Source organism: Leptopilina boulardi, unplaced genomic scaffold (assembly GCF_019393585.1).
Source record: "Leptopilina boulardi isolate dan_hultmark-lab unplaced genomic scaffold, ZJU_Lbou_2.1 LbouV2_273, whole genome shotgun sequence".
NCBI classification, from domain to species: Eukaryota; Metazoa; Arthropoda; class Insecta; order Hymenoptera; family Figitidae; genus Leptopilina; species Leptopilina boulardi.
The window spans coordinates 1,921,677-1,940,804 of record NW_026137833.1 but is presented as its reverse complement, the minus strand read 5'-3'; the positions used below and the strand labels follow the sequence as shown (position 1 = coordinate 1,940,804).

At 27.4% G+C, this 19,128-nt stretch overlaps 2 long non-coding RNA genes across 2 annotated transcripts; both read left to right on the top strand.

The window, feature by feature from the left end:
- Positions 1-7,607: 7,607 nt before the first annotated feature.
- Positions 7,608-8,015, top strand: LOC127281556 (uncharacterized). Its single transcript, XR_007843058.1, has 2 exons — positions 7,608-7,704; positions 7,775-8,015. It is a non-coding gene; the product is annotated as an uncharacterized LOC127281556 (long non-coding RNA).
- Positions 8,016-11,828: 3,813 nt separating this feature from the next.
- LOC127281504 (uncharacterized) lies at positions 11,829-16,508 on the top strand. The gene is made up of 2 exons (XR_007843043.1): positions 11,829-12,456; positions 15,674-16,508. It is a non-coding gene; the product is annotated as an uncharacterized LOC127281504 (long non-coding RNA).
- The last annotated feature ends 2,620 nt before the right edge of the window (positions 16,509-19,128 follow it).

Sequence of the window (19,128 nt, the reverse complement as noted above, 5' to 3'; positions counted from 1 at the left end):
TAAAATTTTTAAAAAATATCCACAAAATCTGTCTTTAGTTTAAATAAATAATTTGTAATGAAATTGTAATAATTATTATATTAAATATTGTAGAGTATAAATTTTTTTTCTATATCGTTTTAAATTATTTTTTATTAATTTTGCTGCCTTTAGAAATTTAGAACCTGGGGCGACTTTCTTTTTTTGAGCCGGTCCTGATTATCACAGTTGTCCAATAATTGAGTGTTGACATTTTTTTAAATTAATAGATAAAAATTAAAAAAAAAAAAAAAACTTTTTTCAAACATGTAAAATTAATTTATATATAATTATTTGCAAAAAGTGCATGCGTTTAGTTTACGCTCAAAATACTGGTAATTTCATCAGCACAATTATTGCAAGGAATTGTGTGGTACCTCGAGGTCAAATGAATTGATCAATGTATCTGGTTAAGGTATAGATGAAATGACTTTCTTCGATGAAAATCGAGAGACATTGCATTTTTTACTTCGTGAGTCGAATAAAAATAAGGAACTAAATAACTAAACCACTTGTCTTTTTAAAAGTTGTTCGAAAATTGACCGCACTTGTCCAAATTGAAAATAAACCAAATAACCTGATATTCTGAAAATAAAAACCGGTTTAATAGTTAGGATATATTTTTTTTTAATTTGGTTTTTATTATTGCAAAATTATTGCAAAATTTTTTTTAAATGGTAGTAGGTGATTTTCTTTTTAAATATAAAACGATTAAGGCAATGAGTTATAAACAGGGACGGCTCTAGTGAGGGACCGTCACCCCAGGCGTCAATTTTCCAAAGACGGCAAAAATTATGTAAAAATAATTTAAATATTTATAAAAAAAAAATTACATTAACAAATATATATATATATATAGTTAAAAATTAAAAATGTAATTAAAATTACGTTAGAAAAATTTTTTAAACAAAATTAAAATAGGAAAAAATTTATGAAGAGAATTTTCTCTTTTACGTTTTTTTGATTTTAAAAAATTTTCGTATAAGGAACCTTTACAATTATATGACATTATATATTTGTAATATGAAAATTATTAAAACTTGCTTTATAATGACAGTTGTTGTTGTTACATAGGTAAAAAAAAACATGATAATGCATACTTCTATACACTGCAATGTACAATATTTTTCACACTTCCGGATTGTTACGTAGTTGTCATATAACATAAATAATATTTGTTACATCTTTAAATCTACATATGATAGGGAAGAAAAATAAATTTTACTATTCTTTTATAAATTTTTTTTCTACTTAATTATAATTATAATTTATTATATTTAATTATTATTTTGTCACAGGAGTTAAAATTTTCTGAGAACAGAAAATAAATAATATTTCACTTATTGGAAAAAATTTTTACTATAAATAATGTCTGTGTTAATAATAATTTAAAATGGCAAATTTGGCATAATAGTATCAGATAAAGTTGGTCTATTGTAAATTGCCATCCTATGGTCATCTGTGAGGTTGAATTGAACTTGTAAAATGACTTTATAACAAGAAGTAATTCCTTTAATTAAAATTAATCGGCCAAGTAATCTCTGAAACGTGGCTTGGTGGAGAAGATCTCTCGAAGTTTATCCCGAGGATGAATTTTAATCAGAGGTACTTGAAAAGGAGTTTAGAAACACTACTTTAAAAGACTTAATGCCTCCGAACTTTATTCACTGGTGAGAGAAAATGATGTTCTCTAGAAGGGTGTCAATTTGAAACTCAAAACTAAATTGCGATATTCGAATAGCTTGCGTAGAATCATTTTAATTTTCTTTCTAATAAATTGAAAAAATTTTTTTTTATTTTTTTCTTATTAAATAGTTAAAAAAGAGTTTTTCCTCTTTTAGACTTTCAAGAATTAAAAACAGTAAATTTAAATCAAACTGAACTATTAAAGTGCAAAAAAATGACCGTTAGTGCTAGTCTCGGTCTTTCAGACCGTTATTATTTACCCACACATTACAAAAGTTTTACCAATTATACAATGTTGTAAATTTTTTGTTGCATTTACAATTATTTTGAGTATTTAAAAATCTATTTATAATTATGATAATGTATAGATTATTATATAAAAAAAAAGTTTTAAATAGATAAAAAAAAGCAGAGTTCTGAGGAACCGCCATAGTAGTTTAGAAGATAGAAAATAAAATTGGAAAAAGAATTTTTGTTTACAATTTTATTTAATTATAATTCATTTTTTAATTTGTTTATTAATATTTAAACGCATTTATAAATTTTCGTTTTATCTTATTATTTTTCGAAATTTTTTTTTTTTGAAATAATAAAAATATACAATAAACGTGGATATTAAAATATTATTTTGTTTGTAGAGAATGACACACATATTCATCGACGTGAATACATCTGAGGTGTACAGTGGAATCGTTCCGCCTGTGGTCAGACGCCCTTGACTGACCCTGACACTGCTCAACAGTGGAGTAAAACTTTTCTTTGTCCTCCTTCTAAACTTGTCATATATACTATATCTATTTATATAGAAAGTATTTAAAATACTCCCAAAAATCGAAAGTTTAATTTTTACTTTTTTTTTTACAAAATTATTATTGTTTTTTTTATTTCCCTCACAACAGAAGGATATCCTCAGGATATCCTAAACTAATGTAGGATATCCTGAAAACGTCCATAGGACATCCTAGGATATCCTGAGGATATCTTCAGAACATCCAAACCGCCGTTACGTAGGATATTTTTGGGATATCCTGGGGATCTACTGAGGATATTCTGGGATATCCTTAGGATATTTTAGGGATATCCTGAGGATATTCTAGGGATATCCCTGGGATATTCCAGGGATATCCTAGTGATATCGTGGGGATATTGTGGGATAAACTTGGTATATCGTTAAAATATTGTAGAAATATCGCTAAGATCTCCCTAGGATATCATTATGATTCAAATTTTTGACTATTTGAGATAGCGATTTTTTGATACAAATAGGTTTCCCGTGATTGTCAATCATCTTTTCCTCCCTAGATGCACAATATACTATTCTGGCATGATCTTGTTCAGTGAATTTTTTAGAACGACTCAAGGATATTCTAACCCTTAAGATAATATATACATACAGTGGATATCCTTTGGACGTCCTAAGGACAACCCTAATTATTCCAGGTATATCCTTGGGATATCCTAATAATATCCGGGGAAATGATTAGGATATTCCTGGGACATCCTTAGATATCCCTGGGATATCCTAACCGACGCTACTTTGGATATCCTTAAAGTATCCTTAGGATATCCCTAGGATATCCAAGGGATGTTTTTGGAATATCCTAGTATATCTGGTGCTGTGAGGGTTATTATTATTATTATCAGAATTGACAAAAATGTCCAACATTAAATAATTTATTCATCATCTAGTATGAAAAATTTTGTGCAAAAATTAAATGACGGAAACAAAAAAAAATGAAATATAAAATTTAAAAAAAATTTAATTTTCCCACTAAAAAGGAATTGTGTTAGACATAACTTCACTTTTAATTCTTGAAAACAAATTCTTTTAATTATTTTCTCACTATTAAAGCATTGACGTTAACAATTTTTTTTTTTTTATTTCCGTCAAATTATTTTTTTCACAGCCACATACTATTTGGTTGAATCAAGTTTATTTTCATATTAGTCAACGAGTATTAAAAAAAAAAAAAATACTGATAAAGAACAGTAGTCAAGGCAATTTGTATCGTCATGATGAAAAAAAAATCAGATGAATCAAACTGGAAATGAAAGGGGTTGACAGTTTTTTTTTTTTTCATCTACTTCCGAGCTTGTTGTGCTGTTGAGCAAGTAATTCGATAATAAAATGTACGCGAGCATACAAAACAGATTCTTTCGCCTCAATTTTTTACATAACGTACGACGATTTAAATATTTTTCAGAAAAAAATTTTTTTGAACGAATTTTTTAAGAGTGGATTACGAGATGATGGTTTTAATAATAATAATGACAATAATAATAATAATAATAAAATATGAAATAAATGTAAAAAAAGTGAGGGAATTTATTTTTTTAAATTATAAATACAAAAATGATCGATAAAATGCATTTTCTCTGGCCAGCGTACCATATATACATTCGATGACTTAGCTCTGGAAAGTATCTTACGTAATGGGTGGAGTACACTCTAGAGCCATGGCTATAGCATCGAGTAGTAGTGCCGCGAGAGCTTCCCATCATTTCCGTATTCTCGGCTGGTTCTGACTTACTTGTAATGTATATATATATACATACACTCACCGCACGCCGTGGCACAAACGTAAAAAATACTAAGTAGATCCATGATAACTAAACTTCAATATTTATTGCTTTCTATCATTTTCATTTCATTAGGGGATTTATTTCTCAATCTCTATAAAAGACCACATTAAAGAAATGATTCAATTATATCAATTTAATCGATTGACATAAAATTGATGTCATTATTTTCTTTTAGAATATTGTGTCATTCAAGGTAAACTCTAATCGTTTAGTTGCTGAAACAAAAAATTTCAATTAATTAATATTTTTCTTGTTTAAACAACAATGTAATTTTTGGTTCATTTTTTTAGGGTAGGAAACAAAAAATTGTTGTGAGCCAAAGGGCCAATAAGTGGAACAGAAATTAACAACTGATAACGTTGGATAACTGATAACTTTCAAAATTTTTCGCTCTTCTACTATATACTAAAGACTCTACTGTCACTTCTTTTTTTTTACATTTATTATTTCTTTTTTAAAAAATATGTTGACTTTCATGTTTTTTTTTTTGCTACGGTTTTAAATTTTTACCCAATGTTTTAATTGTCAATATTTCCAGGTTTCATGCATAAGAACCAATGTAAATGACCGTTTGTCGCGGTACACTAATTTTTGTTATTCGGATCTTTGTAAGCATTGTCACGGATCGACACCAAATGGCCCTTTTGTGACGATCGCCTCGGGCGTTTAAATTTGGATTCTGTCAATATAAAACTAACAAAAATATACTTTTACAACACATCGTCGACATTTTTTTTGTTTTTTATTGCTCCGAGCAAAAAACGAGAAAGTGTACAATTTGAACTTTATTAACAATTCGGGAAACTTTTGGAAATTTTGGATTATAATATAATCTCTTACGGTATGAGTTTAATCTGCAAACATTTCTATAAATTCCTCATAAATATATACTATGATTTAAGGAAAGTTTAATCCAAAACTTGTTGAATTAAATATTTTTCGACTTAACTCTAAAAACCATTGTATTAAAATTTTTCAATTACTATTATTATTTCGAAATTGTTCAATCAACTCTAATTAATTACAAATCAAAACTGAATGTAAGTTTTAGTTATTGAATTTTGTTGGGTAAAAATAAAAAAAATTCTCTATTAATTGCGAAGAAAAATTGTTGCTTTTGAAAAAATCCCCCACAGCACCGAAACATTCCTAAAGATTTCCTAAAGATTTATTTAAAATTTCAATAATATTGAATTTATCACTTGGTGAATGTATATTAAAGTTGTTAAAATTTATCAATCTTCCAAGTCAATTGTGATAGTTGAAAAAAGGAAAATAAAAAATAAAAAACGATCCCTTTTCTTAACGTTTCGACAGCACAGCTGTCCTCATCAGAAACTAAAAAAATTGTTTTTTATTAAAAAATATTAAAATAACAATAATTTACAATTACTATAGTTAATTAATTTAAAAATTTTGAATATTATCGAAAAAAAGTCTGTGACTTCTGTTCAGTGTTCACTGACAAACTAATCACAAACAATTTTTCATATAATACGGATTTGACAAACGAAAAGGTAGTGTACATTCTTAGGTCATTGAACTCGTCGTAGTTGTATACAGATTATGATGTTTCAAGTATAATTGTATTGATAGAAACTCATCTATGAAAAGTAAATTAATAAACTCTATTATTTGAATTTATAATTAGAAAAGAAGTTTATATGGTTTTTGTTCAAATTTTTAATATCATCCTTTTTGTTAAGAGGTTTCTTTTGTAGCTCTATATGTATCATTTCAGAGATGACTCTTTTTCGCCAATTTTGTTTATTGTCGAGAATTGAACAACCATACCAATCCAAATCGTGCTTAAAATCTTGTTTATGTGTCGCAATAATATTTGTTTTTGATTTTTTATGTTCATTAATTCTCACACCAAGCATTCTCCTTGATTCACCCACATAGCTCGCAGAGCAATCCTTACATTTAATTTTATAAACACAGTTTGTTTTTTGATTTTTATTTGTAATGTCTTTGCCTTTCTTTACGTAATTATTATTCTGATTCATTTTTGAAATTGTTAAAGTGTTGGATTCGGATAGTAAATTTGATGATTTGTAAAAAATCTCTTCTGAATATGGTAAAACAATCTTTTTAACTTTACAATAATATGTTTCTTTATTAGGAAGTCGTTGATTTTGATTTATAATATGAACACGTTTTTTTATATGTTTTTCAATAAAATTCGAAGGATAACCATTATGCAACAATATCAATATTTTTCTGATGAAATTTAACATTTGACAACTTAATAACTCTGTCTATCAAATTATAAACAATAGCAATTTTTTGAGAAATCGGGTGTTGAGAATGAAAATTTAAAAATCATCCAGAAAAAGTAGGTTTTGTAAACCAGTCAGTAATTAAAATATTGTTCTGTTTTATAACTAATACATCAGGGAAATTAATAGAATTATTATTTTCAATCTCATAAGTAAAATATAATCGCTTTTTGCAAATATTACAATTGACTTGGAAGATTGATTAATTTTAACAACTTTAATTTATTTAAAATGTTCGGAATATTTAATTGCAATATTTAGTGGAAATTGTGTAAAGATTTAAATGTCCCACTTGAATAAATGTTTAGTGTGAAACTTTCCTGAACATTTAAATGAAATTTTTGCCTAATTATAATTAGGCGAAAATATTCGCGAACATTTCAAATAAATCTTTAGGAAATCTTTAGAAAAATTTCAGTGCTGTAGGAGATATTTACAAAGAACTAATGCTTAAAAGTTTGTCCATATAGTTATAATTGTAATGCTTATGTTTGTTGCATAAATAATAATGAACAGAAAAAAAGAAAACCACCTTAGACCTTGGTTTCTGATGTGGATATAAATACACACTATACTAAGTGGAAAATACGCACAAAAACACATTAAATTCTATATGTATCGAGAACTCAAAGGTGCATATCAAGTCCTTTTTTCTTTCAAAGTTAGGAAAGAAATGATTGAAAATAATATATTGATCATTTCACAAGAGAATTTTCTTGCTCTCTTGTCCATTCAAGATAGATTAATTTTCTCTAAAGTCTCTATCTATGCATCCTGAGATTGTTATATCGATAAATCAATAAATCCGATATAACAATTCCCTATGCCTATTCAAAATGATCTATTTCTATATTAAGGGGACTTTTCGCCGACAATCATACTGTGAGACAGGTATAAATATATATATATATTACACACATTGAAAATTATCTTACATGTACTGGATATGAGATTGTATATAGGAGAACTAAGGCGAGTATATACTGAGTTGGGGCCGTAAATTATTGTCCGTTGTCTATCGCGCGGAGGAAACCCGCGTGACCCACGTTCAATCGAGTCAGGCGCTTTCCAAAGATTACGAGGCGGCTTCCTAACTCGGAACGTGCGCAAATTCAACTCGCGTCTCTATTTTCATGTAACTGTAACGGTATAACGCAAATCAAAGTGTGTGAATATATTTTATATAGTCAAATATTACATTACAGAGATGCAGAGAAAAAAAAAAAAAAGAAATAACAGTGCCCCTAAACAAAACAAGAAACGAGCCGCACGGAGAAAGGAATTCTCATAATTAAAAGTTATATATCTATATTTAATTCTAAACGAGAGTCATTTATCGTTATAGAAGAAGTGAAAATCAACTTAGAATTGAAAGTGATGTGCAAGTCATCTTTATATGTAGGAAAAATAAAGTGTACATCAAAAAAAAAAAAAAAAAAAGTAAAACTATACAACAGTAAATCACAATTTTATGCGTGTGTATGCACACATAAATTCTGATCCACATAGTCCTTATAATAAATATTGCAAGGATAGAGAATTATGCTATAAATAAAATGAATATAGAATTTATTTGAAAAAAATATTTTTTTGAAATATTTTTTGAATTTATTTATTAAACAATTGACGATATAGAATTGGGATTTTGATTTTTTAAAGTTAGGATTTTTCCTTTCATTATGGTAAAATGGTTTTGAATTTTGTATCACTTTTTTAATTTTAACAATAATGAGTATGATAATGATGATGAGAATAATTGTGGAAATAAGGATTTAGATATTGATAATCCAATTTTAAGTATATCTAAACTTGGAAATTGTTTCCCCCCCGTAATGATGAAATGATTTTGATTTTTGTAGCACTTTTCAATTATAATAATAACTAGCTAAAAGAAACGCGCGTGGTATCTGTAATTTTTTATGATAAATTAAAAATTTATTTTTATTTGACGAAAATTTATTGGAATTTTGATCTCACAAAATTAATAATGTTATTTTTGAAATCGTTACTGTATTACTATTTCAACATTATGGTGTTATAATAATAATATAATACCTATTATTGCACAGTCAATATGACCTTTAAATTTTGTACTCAAATAAAGATTATATGCTACGATCGTCGAATTGTTAGCAATATATTTAATTGACCCATATCAGGATCCTTGCAGGGTGAATTTCTATTTTGTTTTCTACAAGGCCCATGAACTTAAAATCGCTTTATTATGTTAAAAAGTACTGGATTCTTCAAGTCGTCTGTGATTTCAGCACATATAATTTTATTTAAAGTTTTTGAATCGCAAATTTGTGCACGTAAAAATATAATTAAACGCACATGTGACAATCCCCGTTTTTTTCTTCTCTATGAAAGACGATACATATAAAATTGTAAATGAATAAAATTACAAGTACCTTGAGTATGCTTCAGGTTAACAGTTCATCCAGGATCACCATAAGGAAACATTGTAGGATATGTCATAGAATCAAAATTTTCACTAACAATAAGACTCGAAATTATTTTCTCATTATTTTCTGTTGTGCATACTGAAATTATATCAACATGTAAATACCTCCTCAATTTCTGTAGATAATTTCTTTATCTTACATGACAAATTTTTTTCTTTGGGTATTTACTTTTCATTCTTAGTTTCAGTAGACAGAACTCTGTTGTCATTTTTACTGGCAAAAGTCTTACAAAAATATGAAAGGTTTCGACCACCATTTTTAAGTTCTTTAGCTCGATTTATGAAAAGACAATTCCAATCATTCTCTACAAATCGAAATCCTAATATTAGACATTCCAACTGCCGGAGAATGATTTAATTAATTGTTTTCAAAAAAATATTATCAAATGCTTGCTCATTATATTAATATCAGTTTCATAAATTAATCTTTTAATTTACACTATTAACCAATACAGATGTTGCAAATGTTATTTCATGTACTTCACACTTAACTGTACCAATCGGTTGTTGATCAAAAGTTTCAAAAACTACTGTTGGTTGAAAAGGGAACAATCTAATTAAATATTATACTTGGAAGAACATTCAAACACCCTGCATTAAGACTTTCAAAAATATAAAGTTTTATTCCGTCGTAATAGACACAAATCCAATAACCAAAATCGTATTACCACTAAAAACTATTTGAATATGTTTAACTTCTTCTTTAATTGGAAAAATTAAATGAAGCATTTGTAAATACAAAGTACTTTGCATAATGAAAAAATAATTTGTATCTTTTCTCAATCATTTTTAAAATTTATACATATGCATATATTTTAAATTTTCATTTACATATTCAATAATTTAAAAATCTTTATTACTTAAAATAAAATACTCTTTTATGTTCGACATGGTAACCTTCTTCAAATTTTAAGCTCCTGGTAAAGTCGCTTTTCAAAACAAATCTTCCATTTCAGTTTCCTGCTTTAGAAAATTTATTTGGGTGAGTCTCTCAAAAAGGACTAATGACTAAAGAAAAATTTCAAAAAAAATCTGTCAAGTGCGTTATAATTTTGGTACAATAAACCTATACGATATGTTTCAAACCAATTTAACCCAAAGGTGCTGGCACCAAAGATTTTCTTCTTAATTTTGATTCTCCAATATAACGACATGGTTATAGCTCGGGCGCGGCTGGTAAGATGAGGGACACCACTTCCCCTTACAGGACAGTAATTAAACGATCATCGACCATCTTATATAAACAATAATAGAAAATAAACCCTCAATCGAAGGCTGTTTTTGAGGAAACAAATTGCAGGTAAAAACCCTCGAGAACCCTCATTATCAAAGCAAAGATATAAATGTATATATAATCTAATAATAACGAGAAATTTCAAGTGCTAAGAAAATGTGAATGATTGAAGGAATGAATACGAAGATTATTATAAGATAATAATAATAATAATAATAATTCTGATAATGATGATGGAAATAATTTTGAAATTAAGGATTTAAAATTGTATTTCTGATATCCTAAAGTTAAAATACTTTATGGTAAAATAGAAGCACTTTTTTAAATTTTAACAATAATGATAATGATGATAAGAATAATTGTGGATTTAACGATTTAGAAATTGATATTCCAATTCTAATTGTCTATTCCAATTCTAATGATGAAATGCTTTTTGAAATTTGTAGCACTTTTTAATTTTCAAAATGATTCTGATAATGATGATGAGAAAAATTTTGGAATTATGAATTCAGAATTGGGTTTCAGATTCTAATTTTTCAACCTTGAAATTTTACTACGTTACGTTGAAATGCTTTTGAATTTCGTAGCAGTTTTTAATTTTTATAATTATTTTAATATTGAAGATGAGGATAATTCTGGAATTAAGAATTTAGAATTGGGCTTTTGATTCTAATTTCCTAAGCTTAGGATTCTTTTTCTTCGTAATGATGAAATGCTTTTCGAATTTTATAGCACTTCTTAATTGTAATAATGATGCAAAATGATTATGAGAACAATTATAGAATTAAGAATTTAAAATTAATTTATTGATTCTAAGTTTCTAAACTTGGAATTGTTTTTCCCCGTAATGTTAAAATGCCTTTTGAATTTTCTAGCACATTTTAATTTTAATAATGAATCTGATAATGATGATGGGAATAATTTTGGAATTTAGAATTAGATTTTTGACTCTAATTTTCTTAACTTGGTATTCTTTTCTCCCGTAATGATAAAATATTTTAGAATTATGTTTGCAATTTTTAATTTTAATAACGATTCTAATATAATGATGATGAGAACAATTTCTGAAATTAAGGATTTACCCCTAGGTTTTTTTATTCTAATTATATAACTTTGGGATTTTCTTCCCGTTATAATGAAATAGTTTTTAAATTCTGTTGCACTTTTTAATATTAATAAAATATTTTTGAATTTCGTTAATTTTGAAAAGCTTTTTAATTTTAATATAATGATAATGAAAAAATAAATCCAGAATGTTGAATTTTATTGCAGTATTTTATAAATTCATAATTCCGTCATTTTTACATGAATCGAAAGTGCAGGGGAACATATCTAATTATCTGACATGTTTTACATCACTCGCTACATATATTCTCGAGGTTCCGTAATACATTCGTCTATATGTATATGTGAAGGTGGTTTCTATATGTATCGCCAACTTCTCAAAGCACGACATTAATATTAGCCTGTTCAGCTGTGGGGAGAGAGAGAGAGAGATCGTTATTAAAACTCTCAGTACATAGTCCAAAGCAGTTGCTATTCTATTTGACAGCTAGTGAGTAATTTTCACTCCCAAAAGACGACAGTTCTATATAGTCGCAGAGGAGTGCACATTCACCCTTCAATTAGTGGTTAATAAAGTGTAACGTGTCGTGAAAGGGACAGTTACGCAGTTTTAAAGGGAATTGACACTTTGTCGATACAAAAGAAAAATATATTATTTTCCCCCAGAGCCATTTCTGCAAATATAAACTTTACAAATTATAAGATTCAGTATTTTACACAAATATGGAAATTTATTTTCAGTTAAAAGTAGTTATTTATTGTTCGATTAGAAATTCACGATACTAATTTTTTTTAGGAATATTGTTTTTTATAAAAAAGAAATTTTATTGTTTTTCCCTTCGAAAGAAAATGAGAATTTTTTTTATTTTTTTGATAAAGAGGTTTTTTTTTTATTTAAGAATGTCGTAGAACATATCGAGAGTTAATAAATTGCCAAGAAGTTATTTGAGAAGGAACCTAAATTCCATGTAGTGAGCAATCTCCGTCTCATGCCATTCTCACTGAGGTCCTATAAGCGTTGAAAACGATTACAGGCCATAAAGTGGAGTCTCGCAAAAAAAAAAAAGAAAAAAAACTGACGTCGTCGCCGCCACCGTGGAGTCTTGAAGTCAATTTAGGAAAAGGTGCAATTGAGAATTAAGTATACTTTGGCTTATTAGTAATCGACTCCTTTTACCCGCGAGCACATTTTTATATCTACTATGAACGCTAACACACACATACATAAACCATGTCGAGGAACTTTTTCGATTCATCTTCCGGTCATTAGAGCCAAGGACAAACTGTAAAATTGTTCCAACCATCCAGTATTAAAGAAAGGCAAATGCTTCCACGAATGGAATTTCTCGCTTTTCCAATTTTTCGCAATACAGGTTTTCTCTAAGCAATTTCTTTCCTAATCATCGGTTATTTTTCACTAAAGAAACAGGAGTAAAAAAAAAAGAATCACCATCCATTTTAACATTCTTGGTAGGGAAAAAAAAAAAAAAAATTCTGAAAGTTCAATTATTCTCCATTAAAATTAAATGCGACAAAGTAAAAAATTCGATTTAGTATCAGAAAAAAAGTGTTGTTTTGCTGAAAATTTTTGCGATGAATATTAATAATTTTATTAGCAGACTGTTCTCTCTCTCTCTGTTTTAGAGAAAAAGTAAAATGAGAATTGACTATATATTATTTGGAGTATTGAATAAAATTTTAATATATTTTGCAATAAATCATTATTTCTTTTGAAGTATATATTTTTATAAATTGTTTGAACAATTGTTTTTAAAAAATGAAATCGTATCCCATAGTGAAAAAGTTAGGTTTCAATAATCTATACATATAACATTATCCTTTATACCAGTTTTTTTATTTTGCAAATCCGAGGACCAGCTTCAAATGAAATGGCGCTCGAGGCAAATATGAACGTGAGGCATTTTATTTTAATCTTTAAAATTATTTCATATTTTCTAATGGGAGAAAATTATGAATTCCATTTTTTAACTAAATTTACAATAAGTGTATTGTATTAGATATCCCTGGAATATCAAAAGGGATATCCAAATTTCCGTCATTTACCCCACAAATTCCACTAAAAAAAAAACATATTTATTTTGAAATTATTTTGTTAAAAAAAACTTTTATTTAAATAAATGTACTGCACGATTTTGATGAAACAAAACATTTCCCGACGCACAACCTGAAATTGTCGCGTCTACCTGAAGTTGCGCCAGGTTATTAAATACCAATTTTTATACCTAGAGAAAAATTTTCGGCCATTATTGCGTAATTCTACATATCACTTATAATATCACGAAAAATATTAACAATTTCAATAAATTTTATGTTATTTACTACAAAAACCAAAACACAATAAAAAATAATGTTATTTAGAGTGAAAATCAATCAAAATTTAAAAAAAATAAACGACGTGTTGGCTGACACATGTTGACACTTCAAGGTGCTGTCCGACATTTTGAAACGTAATCACCTGTTTGCTTTCTATGCATGCGCGGGTATAAATCCCACGTGGGACATACTGCCCGGGATATTTAAATTTCCGTTCCATGAGATATCACGAGATAAAAATTGCTAAATAAATAAAACTCAAAATAATTTTTTTTAATTGTCTCTCGTTGCGTCGATGCGGAATTAACTCATCTTTAATTTTTAAAAAAGCGTATGTACTTGCAATTCAACTGAAAATTGTGTTTCAAAAAATTTATTTATCCAAAAAAATGTATTTTGCCCCACTACCATGGTAAGTTTGGAACAAACAATGTATTTCCTTTTTTCATAAAAAAAATTGCTTTGACAAAAAATTTTTAACCCCAAAAACGTATAGTGAACATTCAGAACGTTTTCTTCAATTTTTACTATATAAAAAATAAAAATGCATTTTCATTTATTTTCCAATATTACCCCGAGGGTTGGGGTAAATTTGGAAATTTCTTTTAAAATTGGCAGAAAAAAAAACAATTCCATCACACTACATATAGAATTTCGCACAAACGGGAAGTGTAAAATGTTACGCAATCGACCTCCAATATATATAGTGTTCCATTAGAAGTATAGCTATCCAAAGTTGACGTGTTAAATAAATTTTTTTTTTTATTTTTAGAGGTTAATAAACTTTTGTGGTGCCACAAAAGTGCGCTCACGACCACCAGTCGACATTTCCTGCATTGGCAACATTATGTAAATGAAACGCAGACCGCGAAAGTATTTATATATGTATATTCGCAAATGTAGATATATATGCGTACACATATATATATATATATATACAGTATTAATATGATTATGTATAGAGGCAATCGTGAGTGAGCGTGGTTGTGTGTTATATAGGCGGAGGTGGATTACACTGGAATACCTCGTGCCTGTCAGAAAGTTTTATTAATAGAATCAATATTGCTATAGGATAGAATTTCTGACATTTTTATTATTTAACAACTGGCACAAATATATTTATTTCTCATTGTGTAACACAAAAACCCCCAACTGCGTTATATGTATATAGATAAGGGAAAAAAATTCCAATAGCTGAGTAAAATAATAATAATAATAATAAAATAATAATTCAAGAGGTTAAACACATTGCGAATCATGGGAACGAAGAGGCTAAGGTTAAAGAAAATGCTTCTAAGCGAAAATTAGCGCATTTATATAAGGAAACTCTTCAGTTTGTGCGAATATAAGCATTTTCTCATATGTATGTGTGTGTGAGTGTGTGTGGTTTCTGTATTCGTGTAATGAGTAAGTATCTCGTTCACTTTTGCATTACGCAAGAACCGCGCCTAAGATACGGCGACCTACGTAGTCATTGGCAACTAACTGCAAAGGCGACATGGCATTTTCTCAGGATTTTCATTTTATTCGTTTTGTTCTCTTTCTTAGCTAATCTAATTACAACGATCGTTAACAATGATGTATTTTTATTACATTTCCGGTTCTTATTTACATTCATTCAGAATTCATCCTTACTGGAAGTGAAAAGATAAAAAGAGATAAGATTATGGTGATATAGAAAGAGGAAAATTCTTTTTAATTTCTTTCTAATTGCATATATTCAAAAATGTTATAATCTCCTTTTTTGTTAATTTTAATTTTTTTTAAACCCCTTTTGTTATTTAGTTATTGAAAAAAATTTCTATTTTAATCTCTTCTTCTATCACGTTTTTGAGAATTTTATTCTTTTTCTATATTTATTTTCCTTCTATATCTTATTTCATCCCTTAATATTTATAAATTTTATCACTTTCTCTTTTTAATTCTATCTTCTTGCTATAATTTTAACGTGATTTTAACATTTACTCAATCCTCTTGTAGAAAATTTTAATATCTTTTTATTTTTAGTATAACGGCTCACTTGCAAAAAAAAAACTACATGAAAGAAATTAAAAAAAAAAGCGAAGAAACTTATTGGAGTACCGAGCGAGCAGGACAGGAGAGGGAAGGAAGGAGATTAACATATGATACAAGAGGTTTGAGTGAGGAATAGAATTATAATTATTTAAATTTGCAAAATGGATAGAAAAAGATTAGAATAGAGATAAAAAAAGAAGATAGAAATGAATAATATAATTATTAAAAAATATGAAAATAGATGATTGAAGAAGATAAAGGAATTTAAAAATTGATAATGGACGAACGAATCAAGAGTATGGAGAAACAGATCTAGTAATCCGTTAAATCAAGGGAATCTCTACTATCATCAAGAAACAGCATTCAATATAACATCTCGGCCTATAAATTTTGTTTTCAACTTTTACTACCAGAATGTTCGTGGCCTTAATACACAAATATCTCAAATTGAAGCTTTTCCATGATTTTTGTTTATAGGACCCTAATAACACAAGATATCTTGGGATATATTGATAATATCCCGCAAATATCCTGGGGATGTCCTTTGGATATCAAAAGGATCTCTTAAGGATATCAAAAAAATCGGCGGTTTGGATATCCACAGGATATCTCTATAGACTTTCATAAATGTCCTCCAGATATCCCATAGATATCGTCAGGATATTCTCAGTATATCTTCTGGATGTCAAGAAGATATTCTCAGGATACTATTTTTAAAGTCATTATGAGACTACGAGTGAGAATATTTTGTGAATTAAATTTTATGTAAATAAAATAAAATGCAACTTGTTTTTCGAGAAAGTTGTTTAATTTGAAAAATTATTAACTAATTTTTTTCTCATTCGTGATTCATTCCTTTATTCATATGCCTAATATTGTCAGAAAATAAATTGGCTTTAAACAATATAAATTCTTCCCCGCAAATAACGAATGACTATTATTATTAATTATACATTAAGTGCATGAGTTTATTTAAAAACTTTGAAAGATGCGTTTCAAATCTTCATTTAAAATAAATTAGAAGCTCATAAGATTTTTGTTTTTATTATATTATTATTCATTATATTAGCTTAACAATTTTAACCTTTAAAATATATGTTGAGATATTAAATATCCCGTGAATATCCTAAGAATATCCCAAGGACATCCTGAGGATATCCTGAGGATATCCCATGTATATCCTGCGATATAATATCTAATAGATATTTTGTGGATGTCTTAGGGATATCCTATGGATGTCCTGTTGATGTCCCACAGACCGGCGGTTTGGATATCCCAGGGATATTCTATGGATATCCCAAGATATCATGGGGACCATTCTAGGATATCGACCATTGATATGGATATCCTATGGATATCCTAGGGATATCCTTTTGTTATGAGGGGATATTTTTATTTTAACTGAAACATGGCTTTCTCCTTCTGCAAATTCAAAAGAACTCTGTCCTATACAACTTCATTTAATGTATACAGAGAATATCTCTAAATACTTTCAAGAGCGTTTATAAAAATTATATCGTTACTCGACGTTAAATATAAGTTTATTCAAAAATGTATAATTTTTTTTTCTTTTTATAAGTATTAGTATTAGAATTTTAATTAGGATCTTACTTTTTATTTTTGTTCTTAAGATTGATCAAATATATTTTTTTTTTTTTGATTATTTACAGATTATTTTATTATACAATTATCTTTGTTATCTTCATTCTATTTAAATGTATTTGCCCTTTAATTGTCTTTCGACTATGGGCTCGATATCCTATTTCAAATAAAAAAATTTATAAAAAAAAGGGAAAAAGAGATATAAAGAAATAGAAATATATAGAAAGAGATAGAACTATATAAAAAGAGATATTAAAAAAGATGTAAATAATGGATTAAAAAAATGGAGTGAAAAAGATATATAAAGAGACATAAAGAGATATAAAAGTGAAAGCAAGAGATTAGAATAAAGATAAAAGAAGATTGAAATGAATATTATAAATATTAAAAAAGATAGAGGAGAAAAGAAAGAGATATAAAGAAATAAAAAGAGAAAAAAAATGATTGAAATAAAGATAAATGGAGATTGAAATTAATAGTATAAAGATTTCAGAAATCGGAAATAGTAGATTAAAAAATAGAGCGAGAAAGATACATAAAGAGACAATAAGAAGATATATAAAAGGGATAGCAAGATATTAGAATAAAGATAAAAGGAGATTGAAATAAATATTACAAATATTAAAGAAGATAGAAATAGGGGAATAAATTGATAGAGGAAAGAAGAGATTGAAAGAGATTGAAAAAGGTATAAGGAGATATTAAAAATAGAAAGATGAAGAAATAGATTCAGATAGAGATAATTGGAGATAAAGGGAGATTGAAATAAATAGTATAAAGATTTCAGAAATCAGAAATAGGAGATTAAAAAATAAAGCGAGAAAGATACATAAAGAGACAAGAAGATATATAAAAGGGATAGCAAGATATTAGAATAAAGATAAAAGGAGATTGAAATAAATATTACAAATATTAAAGAAGATAGAAATAGGGGAATAAATTGATAGAGGAAAGAAGAGATTGAAAGAGATTGAAAAAGGTATAAGGAGATATTAAAAATAGAAAGATGAAGAAATAGATTCAGATAGAGATAATTGGAGATAAAGGGAGATTGAAATAAATAGTATAAAGATTTCAGAAATCAGAAATAGGAGATTAAAAAATAAAGCGAGAAAGATACATAAAGAGACAAGAAGATATATAAAAGGGATAGCAAGATATTAGAATAAAGATAAAAGGAGATTGAAATAAATATTACAAATATTAAAGAAGATAGAAATAGGGGAATAAATTGATAGAGGAAAGAAGAGATTGAAAGAGATTGAAAAAGGTATAAGGAGATATTAAAAAATAGAAAGATGAAGAAATAGATTCAGATAGAGATAATTGGAGATAAAGGGAGATTGAAATAAATAGTATAAAGATTTCAGAAATCAGAAATAGGAGATTAAAAAATAGAGCGAGAAAGATACATAAAGAGACAAGAAGATATATAAAAGGGATAGCAAGATATTAGAATAAAGATAAAAGAAGATGGAAATAAATATTAAAGAAGATAGAAATACGGGAATAAAATGATAAAGGAAAGAAGAGATAGAAAGAGAAAGATAAAGATAAAGGTATAAGGAGATATTAAGAAATAGAAAGATGTAGAAAAAGAATAAAATGGAGATAAAAAGAGATTGAAATTAATAGAATAAAGATTAAAAAAAATAGTAATAGGGGATTTAAAAAATATAGGAAAAAAGAGATATAAAGATATATAAAGAGATAGCAGGAGATGATAATGGAGATGAAAGGAAATTAAAATGAAAATTATAAATATTAAATAAGCAAGAAATAGGGGATTAAAAAAAAAGATGAAAATAATGGATAGTAGAGAGATTTAATGAGATGGAATAAAG